The 11,279-nt window shown below is 37.4% G+C and overlaps 1 protein-coding gene across 11 annotated transcripts in view; it reads left to right on the top strand.

The window, feature by feature from the left end:
* The first annotated feature begins 574 nt into the window (after positions 1-574).
* STARD3 (StAR related lipid transfer domain containing 3) overlaps positions 575-11,279 on the top strand; it is a 37,869-nt gene continuing 27,164 nt past the window's right edge. For 4 of the 11 annotated variants that reach the window (XR_005558625.1, XR_005558626.1, XM_039359187.1 and 1 more), the window contains exon 1: positions 575-2,607. The gene's annotated coding sequence lies outside the window, so the exon portion shown is untranslated. Of the gene's footprint in view, positions 2,676-3,117; positions 3,195-9,689; positions 9,767-11,279 lie in introns of those variants that run through there. The other 7 variants (XR_005558624.1, XM_039359180.1, XM_039359182.1 and 4 more) reach the window with 6 other exon arrangements.

The raw sequence follows: 11,279 nt of genomic DNA, 5'->3' as shown, positions 1-11,279 counted from the left end.
TATAATTAGAAATGTACTAACCTGAATACGAGACAGTAAATGTTAAGGTAAAAAGAGAAGAAATATTCGATGTTGTAACCTGAGGTCTGCACTAATATTCTGTTATTGAACTATTGTAACACAGTCACCATGTTGCTTTTTATATATTCAAATGTAAAATTGGAAAATTAATAAAATATTATAAGAAAGTTGTTACAACATTAAACAGAAAATGTACTTGGAATTCCAAAATTTGATATAAGAATCTAATAAATAAATAGCCATTCACAAAAAGTGCAAAGAAACTCAGCAATCATAAAACAGGAGGACATGCATTTTTATTGTTAACTGACCAAAGAACAGAAAACAGAAGAGGAATAAACTGACAATTTTCAAATTGGAAAGTCATTCAAAGTATGAAATGATGATAAGATAAGATAAAACTTGATTGTCGTTTTTTTACTGTTGGCACAACTGCACACATCAAAAATGAAATTTAGTTGCCCGCTCTCAAAGTGAAATACATACTTGACACACACCTAAACATACTATGAACAACATATGTACAGACCCATATCCCTATATATACATAGCAAATAAATATTAAATACTGTCCGTCTTGAATATATAATGGAAGGAGGAAGCTTGAGAATTCACAAGGTTAATCCTGTATGGGATGAAACTATGGCTGAATCTGGATGTTCTGTTACGGATTATTATGAATGATTACCAAAGTAGGCAAGTTTATTAATGATCCCATATTGTTCAAGATAGTAAAGTCAAAACAATTTCAAAGACTTTGAATAGGTTCTTCCCAAGCTTGGTATTTTAGGAGGGAGAAAAGGGTGCCTTCAAACTAGTGTTGACTCCTTGGCCAACTCCCTGTAGTTTTTTTGGCACAAAGTCAGAAATGGTTTCTCATTACCAGCCTCCTAGGACTGAGAGAGTGACAGCCCAAGGTCACCCAGTCACCTTCATGCTTAAGGAAGGATGAGAATTCATGGTCACCAACTTTCTATCCTGATCCCTTAACTACTATATCAAATTGGACACCAAAATATCAAATGCAGTTCTGTATAATCAAACACATTTTTTAAAAAAAGGGGGATCTGAATAAGGAACATAATTAGTGGTTATCCCAATCAAAATGTCTATAAAGTGATTACTGTAATTCCTTATTTAGAATCATTAGAAACTGCACCCTGTACAAACATCAAATATACACTGATAAGCCACCAGTGTGACACAACTAAAAAACTATAAATTGCATATCACTGGCTCTACTGTAATAACTCCTCTCTATTGGCATACTGATGCTGAGAGCCAGTGTGGTATAGCAGATAAAATGCTGGCTTAGAAACTAGGAGGCTGTTATTTCAGATCTCCTTTGGCCAGTCCTACCTATTCGGTTGTTATTGTAAAGAAAACATGAAACAGGAGGATTAGGTGTCTCGAATTATATTCTGTATATAAAAAAGATGGGATAATAATACTCATCTTGCATACTGCGTCTAGTTCTGGGCACGTATTTTAACCGGAAGAAATTTGAACAGGTTCAGAGAATGGCAAACGAAGGTGAACAGGTGAAAACGAATACTTCTTAAGATCTCTATAAGCCCTGAACGCTTACTCGAGAAACAATAGAGAGATCACCATATCATTCTTTAAAATTCTGAGAGAAAGAAAGCAAAGACCTTTTCTCTCTCGTTTAATGGAAGACATCGAAAAACGAAAAACCCTAACCAGGCGATGGGCTCCACTCCCCAATCCATAGTTTCTGGGAAGCGCTTCAGCAATGCCTTCTCGCCGCTTTATCCAGGATTTCTTCTCACTTTCCGGGCTAACCCATGGTTCTGGGATTCTTACGAGATCTTTCACCCAAATACTAACCAGCCCACAGCAGGTGAATCAAGTGCTGCCATCTGCTGAGATTGGAAACGGACGAAAAACTGGGGCAGTTATAAAAGGCATGTCACGAAGAACCAATAACTAGCCTTCTTCGAGGCGATTTACTGTTTGCTAACTCAAAAGTAGAATGCATTGATCTTAAACATAGTGTAAGCAAAAAAATTCAGGTCACGCGCCCGCTGTGCTTGCATGCACGTGCTCCCAAGACTTAAACCTTTCCGGGAAGAGTTCCAGACTCCACCTCTTCACAGGAGCAGCCAATCGTCACTCTTGCATTTGTTTTTCTTTCTTCGGTTAGCATTGTTCTGCTTTGAGCAAATAACATGTCGTTACTGGCCACCAATCAATCGGTGTTCTTGCTCTTATCACCAATTATCCCCGTTATTTATACCTCTCTGTTTACCCTCTCTCCCAACTTAAGTTTCTGTAGAATCGAGCATGCGTTCTCGTTCCTCTTCTTAGCCAATCAAATCGATTTGCTCTCAACCAATGGAAGTGCCTTCCTCTTCCCTTCTGTCTTCCGTGCCCCATTCCCTCAGCCCCACCTTTGTTCCTCTTTCGGAGTAATCGAAACTGACGGGTGGGGGTCTCTTCCGGCTTATGCATGGACACATTTAACCATGTGACCGGAAGTAGTATGCAGCTCAAATTGGGGTAACTTCCGCCTTTTTCTCTCTGGATTCCTCTTGTTGATGGGAAATTGAGACAGCGGCTGATGAGGTAAATCCTCGTATAGTGGTTGCAACGGCGAAGGCTGGGCGTTTCGTGAAGAAAGAGTATCTTGCAGAGTATGGATTAATCCTTTAATATTGTTCAGTCTTTAATAATAAAAAGCAGATCTTTTATATGGTGTTGCCCGATAGGTTGTTCAGAATAAATAAATCAACATTTATTAATGTAAGATTTAAAACAGTTAATGTTTTCCTTGTATTGCAGATTTGGGGCTCGCGTTTACGCGGGCGGACAGAATCAGCGGTAGATAATATAGAATCTTTTTAAGCTTTACGGTATCTATTGCAATGTTACGGAAGGTGAGAAATTGAAACAACCAATCCCGTTTTAAGGGATTGATGCATCTAACATGATATAAATCAATTCCCAATCTGTATTGTCCTTCCATATAGTTTAGATAACAATATTAAAAACTGAGGTAACACATGTATAGGGTAGTAAATTGGGAAGAGTGGTGTTCTATGGATTTAAAAATGCATGCTACTGTTTGATTTATAGCCCACCTTTTCTTCAGGAGCTTAAGGAAGTATACATGGTTGTTGCTCCTCCCATTTTCCCCCCAACAATCCTGTGAGGTAAGTTGTGCTGAAAGTGTGTGACTAGAATCCACTGCATGATTTACCTGCAGAGTTCGTGCTCTATTGCTGGACAGATGTTCCAATAAAGGAGAATATTTGTAGTTCAGGGTTAAAATGAGGGGTCCTCGGTGCCCTCTGAACTTGGTTGTTTGCTTGCAGATGTTTCATTATCCAAACTAGATAACATCAGTGCTAGTAAGGAGTGGGGTTTGCTCTGAGTTTATGTTTAGGGGCTTGCTCTCTCAATGTTGATGGGAAGTGGAGGGTCGTGGGGTGCTCTTTGATTGGGCTAGTAGCTTGTTTGGCAGTTCCTTGATTTGAGTATTGTTTACTTGATTGTTGGTCTGATGTTAATCTTGGTTTAATCTATGCTCTCTGGATGCTGATTGCTGGTGGGGAGATGCTTTGGTCTTTTTCTTTTCTTTTTGGCTTGTTAATTATCTCTCTTGCACAGTATGTAGATATTGTTTATATCTATGAGTGTGTATTGATGGCTAATTTGTCAGAATGCCAGGCTTCTTGTAATTTAGCATTTTTGGACTTAGTTTGATCTAGGATTTTCAGCTGAAACTGGTTAACTCTTGATATATTGTGAAAGTAGAATTTTCATCCTGTTTTTGACTGCTACTGCTAGTCTTCCATCTGTTTGTTCTACGTAGTGTCTGTTGCAGTCTTTACTCTATACGTTGTAGATGATTCTTGTTTTTTCTCCTGAGACTACTGGGCCTTTTGGTTAACAGGATGTTTTGGAGAGCTTTAGTTGATTTGTGTGCTATACTGATTCCATGTGATTGTAATAAGTCTGTTGGTGGTTTCTGAGATGCTTTTGGTGTCTGGTAGTGTTATCCTTTTTACAACTTGTATTGGTTGTGTTATCTTGGATTGAGTAGTCAGGCACATTTGATGAAGTTGCGTGGATATCCATTTTGTTGAAAGATATTGTATAGATGCTCTATTCCTTTTTCTGCTGTTATGGGTGGCTGAGTTGTTTGTACTCATCTGAATAGGGTTCTTACATAGAAATAAGGATTATTGCTTTAGAAGTGAAGACTTGATGAGTGTGGATGGTTTTTTGGTATATTTGTGTTTCTAGTTTGCCATTGCAATTTCTGCTGATCAGGATATCTAGGAAGGGTAGTGAGTTGTTTTGAAACATTAGAGTTTTCTCTCACTTCATTTGGGTAACATGTAGGTAATCAAACACTGCTATCCTTGTTCACAAACAGGTTGTGTTTGTCACACTCAATCTGTCTATAAGACTATGCTGTTCTTAGCAAAAGGACTTTATGACAATGTACTAAATCAGCGGTTCTCAACCTATGGGTCGCGACCCCATTTGGGGTCGATCGACCATTTTACGGGGGTCGCCAAACAAGGCGATCCACCATTTTTCCCCCTCGGGGTGCCGCTGTGCATGGGGGGCGCGCATGGGGGTGCCGCTGCGCATGGGAGTGCACCGCACATGCGCGCTGCGCATGGAGGCGGCCCCCCACTCATGCGCTCCGCGCATGCACGGCACGTTTGTGTGACGGGGGTCGCCGTCACACAAACGTTGAGAAACGCTGTACTAAATTAATGATCTCACCTTTCAACTTCTAGTTTGACCTTCATGCCTAAACAGTAGCATGCATTTTTGTAGCAAGCTAACATAGCAGTTGTTCTGCTTTTCTATTTTCTCATAACTTTATATGAAGCTGGGGAATCCCATTCTGAAACTATTACTGTGCTTAAAACACATTCTGAAAGCAGAAAGGCTGGCCATTTGGGATTTTCTGTGATCAGGAAGTGATTGTATTCATACTTGCATTATTCCTCAGTTTTATTCCTATTCCTTTGATTAAATTCCTGTTAATTTACCCTATATACTCTCATTTCTAATTCCCCAAACAGTTAAGTAATTAATTGCCTTCATTGCTACCACTGCTTCTATTCAACCATTTATCACCTCTTCTAACTAGCAATATATTTTAAATATTGAGTACATTTTGCTTCTGTTTCTCACATCAGCTTTCCTTCTGATACAGGTAATCTCAACTTACAACCATTCATTTAATGACTTACAATGGTGAAAAAAATGACTTATCGCTGGGTCCTTGCACTTAACAATCATTGCAGCATCCCCTGATCTCATGAATAAATTTTGGTTATTTGGCAATCAGCATATATTTATGATGGTTGCAGCATCCTGTGGTCATGTGATCACCATTTGTGACCTTCTCACCTGGCTTCCAACAAGCAAGTTACCAGAGGAAGCCAGATTTGCTTAACAACTGCATGATTCAATTTCAGCTGCAGTGGTTCAGTTAACAACCATTGCAAGAAGGGTGTAAATAGAGAACTACCTTCATTGTCTTTTTTTTAGAGAAAAACAGATTCATTTCAGTCTGGGGCCTACTTTTTTAAAGTTCCTACAACTTTGCTATCCTTTGATATCTTACAAAACTCCAAAGGGAATAGTGCCACCCGAGGTTAATTTCAGAAGACTAAAAGGTGTACTATTACCAGATTAATGGGATTTTTTTTGTAGGAATAATGGCTTCTTAAACTTTACAGTAACTCTTCAATAGGCCTATATCCAACTCTATTTGCAAGTCTTAGATGGAGGCTTGACACTTTTAAGCATTAAACTTTGCTTTTTAGATTCAGCGAGAACTGAAAACATGTATGCTAGACAGCCTGCAAATCTTGATTTACAAATTACAATGGTTTAAGCCAAAACTACATAGAATATATTTCTTAATAGTGAATTGGACTATTTTATCAAGCCATCGAGTGTGCTTTCATATGTTGTGTGAACACAACCAATGTCTTTGAGCTCTTTGACCTTTTTGAGCAGCAGGATTGAATTGTCTTGCAGGATTAGAACTTAATATATTACTTTGACTCTGCTTTTCCTTATATTCATTAGAACTACACTTTGATCATTGCTCAGCATATTTTATTACATCATTTATTGGCTTCTTTTTGTCTGCTCCATGAGTTTAGATTACATAATCCTAAATTTGGTTGGACTTAGTTGAACTACCATTATAGAGCAGGATATTAGCAGCATGAGGATACCAGTCTTTTTGGAGCTCCTTCACTCAAAAAAAAAAAAAAAAAAAAGAAATTTACCTGTGAGCTAAAATCATTGTGGATAGTTCTACATTACTTCTAGTAATTATACCTTGTAAATTGTACTATGGAATGCTGATAGATTTTCCATTCATAGTCTAATCTTTCCCATTGAGTTCTTTCTGGGTATATTGATCTCTTCCAGCTGGTACATTCCAGCTGGTATTTCCAAGATAGCAGAGAGTAAAAGTAGTTGCAGTCCAAGGCATGAAGGAAAATGCTGGTCTGGCACTTGTTCTTTTGTGAAGTCTGGAGCCCTGGTGGATTTTTTGTACCCCTATTTCTTGTTAGCAATATGCTTAAATTTATTCACTACTACCTTGTATCATAATTTATAAGTGTTTCAAGTAAAATATTCAAGTCCAAAATATTTTAAAGAGTATTGAAAATAGTTCATACAAAATTCCAATTTTCAGATAGATAGCCTACTTAGAGAATAAATCAGCTATAATGTTCAAGCTTGAGGAGTTAAGGTTAAAGAAATCTGCCTGGATAACTCTGGACCAGTTACTGTCATATAGCTCAACCTTCATCATAGGTATTTAAACATCATAGGGTTGCTGCTATGAAGAAAATAGAAGATAGGAGCATTACATGTATATGTTGCCTTGAGTTGATTAAAGATAAAAATAGGAGAAAAGTCAAATCTTCATTGTCAGATGAGGATGAAAAATAGAATAGAGAAATAAAAGAAATTTCCAACATAGTTAAGCAAAATTCTCACAGTTACCGTGACAAATAATCTTATATTTTTTCACGTATTTAAACATATTTATTGCATTTATATGCCACCAAATTATTTGAGATTCATGACAATTTAGAACAGCAATTAAAACATTCCCAATATTCAGCATTTAAAATGTCTGTAGTAAAAGTATAGGATAATACTAAAAATAATTGAAACAACCAACATTTATAATTTTTATTTATATATTTATTTTCTTTGCTGCCCATCTCACCATGAAGTGAGTAAAAATACATGAAGTAATAAAACAATGGCAATACTCAAACCAGGAAACTACCAACTTTCTGTGAAAAAGGAACTTTGGAAATAGATGGACAAATCTTAATTCTGGGGAGGAGACTGTTCCACAGGGCCAGGCCTGCAACAGAAAAACATACTGTATATTCCGGCGTATAAGACGACTGGGCATATAAGACGACCCCCAACTTTTGAGAAGATTTTCAGGGTTTAGAAAGTCGTGTTATACGCTGGAAAATATGGTACAATATTGAATTTCTGTTTATAGATGAGCACAATAGGAGCTCCATTCCTTTGCTGCTAGAAAGCGAGTGTTGCCCACCACTGCTTCCCTAATGCTTCCTGAACTCAGCTGGTATTTTTCCCCCATATATTTTATTGATTTTTTAAAACATAAATCACTTAATAGTTGGTAAACAGTGTGTTTGCTGGGTTTACATTTGTAAAGAAAAATCATTAACAATTGGTTTCTATAATCTATAATCCACATAGTACATTTAGTTGATTTCCCCTTTTCCCCAAAATGTCTTCTTTGCAAACCTTGAAATAATATAGTTCTTATTATTTTGATAAAATATATTTAATCTTTAAATATTCCATTTAATGTGCCTAGTCATCTAATCCTTTAGGTCTTATTCAAAACATTTTTTTCTTTTTTATACATTATAATTTCCCTAAATTCAGACACATTTAATTATCTAAAACATTTACTTCATCTAGGCCATTTCAGCAATATTATATTACTTATATCAAGAAATAAAATAAAGGGGGGGGAAAGCATACAGTATTATTTAAGGAATTCATCTCTCTTAGAATGACATAGGTATTCAGAATCTTTTCTGTTTCTTTAACCATATTCAAACAAATGTTTCTTTTTTAAATATTCTCTCTGGTAGATCCCATCATCTATTTTCTTAATTTTCACTTTGATCTTTTTCCTTTGACCAATATCTTTCTTAATCAATTGATTTGCTGAATCAAAAAGGTTTTCCATATATTCATGACTGCTGCTATAGGTATAAGAAGTAAATCAAATATTTCTTTTTTTTGTAGATGTAATGTCCTTAATTTATATAGCTTACTGTTTTCTACTATTTAATTGCTTTTCCTGAAAAAGAACAAAGTGATGGGCGATGTAGAAAAATGGGATTTTTGAATGCTTTGTCCTGCTGGCTGTGGAATTCTGGGAGTTGAAGTCCACATGCCTTACAATTGTCAGGGTTGAGAAACACTGTTAGTGCTTATTTCTGTAAAAAAAAAATTAAAAAATAGAGCTGGCCACTAGGGGGCAGATTGGTTTTAAATTCAGAGAACAGCTACCTGGCATATAAGACCACCCCGACTTTTGAGAAGATTTTCATGATTTAGAAAGTTGTCTTATATGCCGGAAAATATGGTACCTGATTTTGTAGATCAATAGCAACTCTATGAGTTACATTTAGAAGCATATTGGACACCAACGTAGGCCTGAAAGTTCAAGCAAAATGTGCTCTTGACAGGTAATATCTACCATAATTAAGGCACTGTATCAATAATCATATTTAAATAGTCTTCAAAGGCAGTCCCATGTATAGCACATTGCAGTGATCTCATTTCAAAGTGGCAAAGACTATGTCCCCATGCAAGAATCTCATAATTCAGGTAGACTGCAACGGATGTGCTAGCTAAAGCTGGGCATAGCCCTCCCAACCAGGACCTCCACCTGCCCAACAACAGTGACCATGAATATAGGAGGACTTCCAATGGTGGGATTCAAATATGTGAACAACCAGTTCTCTGTGTGGATGCCACTTCCGGAAGTCCATTCTGGGCCTGGGCAACAAAAATTAGCTATTCTATCTCACATTCTGATGAGAGACAATTACCCTGAGGATGGGCTCCAGCAGAAGTCCAAAAACTCTGAAGACTAAATCTCTGGTCCTGGTGACCAACCCAGATTGGATCCTGCCACTTCCTAACTTGTTTGATGGACATTTTCAGACCCAAATAACTTGGCTTACTTACTACATGATTATAGTAAGGTCGTAAGTGTATTGTTAAAAAGAGGGCTTACAAGAAAATATTTTTTATTACTAAGTCTAGACCACTTCTTTGCCCACTGTGAAGTAAGAGCTACTATTTGATATGGCACAAATAAATTGTGCAGTCTGATGAAACAGGCAACTTTTCTGACTAGTTAGTAAAATGGCAACTCTTTTATAATTAAACCAATATGTAAACATTTGAGGCTGTATATATTTTTTATTTATTTAGAATAAAAAGGTTTTTTTTTTATTGGTAGTGTATGTTCACTTCCCCCCAACTTTGGTAACCAAATACATAGTGTTATTCTCCTTCTCTTCATAAATCCCTAAGTTTTGTTCTAAGAAATCCTTATTTTTGTTCTTTTTAACCAGAGATACAGTAATGCACTGAAGAGGAATTAATTATGATTCACGATTGATCTTTTTGAGATGGATGTTATGATAGATATGTAAGTAGTCTCAAAGTTGTGCAGTGATACCAGCAGAAGTACAGGCATATACTGTATTATAAGGGAATTGTAAAATGGCTGAACTTTAAGCCTCTTCTCTCCAGTAAGGAATAAAACTGCCAGTACTTACAGTATTGCTTACAATGACATTCCTCCTTCCCCCACGCCCAAATCCAATGAAACTTTGTTATTGAAGGTCATTTTAGCAGGGAGTGCTTGAATGTTGCTTGGGAACCAAGTTTGATGCCTACATACATAGCAACCTTTATGGAAAGGGCACACACATGTGTAAATTGTAGCTTTTCCTTGCAGAATGCACAGATGGAAAGTCTAATTGCCTCGGTTGTAGCTGGCATAAATTTTATGATGAAAGCTGCCACTTGGGGAGATGTAACATGTGACTCATAATTTGGACAGTTACTTTTTTGCAGATCTGGAACTCTCCCCTCCCCAAATTCCACACACTCACCCTGTTCTTGGAACTTAGCTATGCCGAGATGGCAGAAACAAAGCTCTTTTGCTTTCGGATGTTTTGAAATTGCAATTTTGATTTTATAATTTGATCTGGCTAGGTTGGATGTTGGGTGGCTGACCTTATCCCCAGCAACTGTAAATAGGGTATGGGGAAGATTGAGCTGTTCCCCCATCTCCCATATAATTTGCTTCTAGTGTCTAGTTATTGTGGAATATTTCTTCCAACCCTGCTGTCTTCGGGTAGAAAGTTGGATTAGATGACCTTTGATTGTTTCCAAATCTGCAAACAACCATCTGATACAACAGTTGTAGTTATTGGGGAGGGGAGTACAATTTTCTCAACCCCCACATAGATCAACTGACAGAAGCTGGAATGGGGTGGCCCAGCATTTTTATACTTTCTTTCATTCAGCTATTAAATCTACCAAACAATACTTCAGAAGTCAATGTCACTTTCACAATTTCTTACCATTTTTTCCTAAAAGATCGCTCATGCTCAACATCCTTCAGGGGACTTCCTGCGTTAGTGGTACCTAATTTATAAACTACTAATACTCTCATGTCTATAAATTAACTGGATGAAATGGCGCATATTAGGGCAACATTTTGTCAACAGAGCTACCTCAAATGGACTAACTTACAGAACCTGTTATTCCCAATTTGGGAAAGTTGTGACTACTTTAGCGGGGTCTGGCTGGTGTTGCAATCACATGATCTTTGTTTTCAATGTTCTGTAAGTTTCCAAGCTATTCCTATGAGCCCTCCCTCCTTTCAACACATAGCAGCAAAGGGAGGGAGGACAAACACAGTGGAAGGAAACCATGCATACTTTTCTCACCCCATTCTCTACAGGCCTTCCCCAACCTATGTGGCACCTCTTGCAGACCTCTATGTACTGACTGTAACTTATCCCATCCTCCCACATGCCCTCTCCAACCCCATCACACATAGCATCTCTTGCACACCCTTGTGACCTGCCCCTGTACTCCTATCAGTCTGCATAATCCTTGCCTGCACTACCCAACTTGCATAGATTTAT

Source organism: Crotalus tigris, unplaced genomic scaffold (genome assembly GCF_016545835.1).
Source record: "Crotalus tigris isolate CLP2741 ecotype Arizona unplaced genomic scaffold, ASM1654583v1 scf7180000019068.10715455, whole genome shotgun sequence".
NCBI classification, from domain to species: domain Eukaryota; kingdom Metazoa; phylum Chordata; class Lepidosauria; order Squamata; family Viperidae; genus Crotalus; species Crotalus tigris.
Note: the sequence above shows the minus strand (reverse complement) of the source record. Positions and strands in the feature narration are given on the sequence as shown.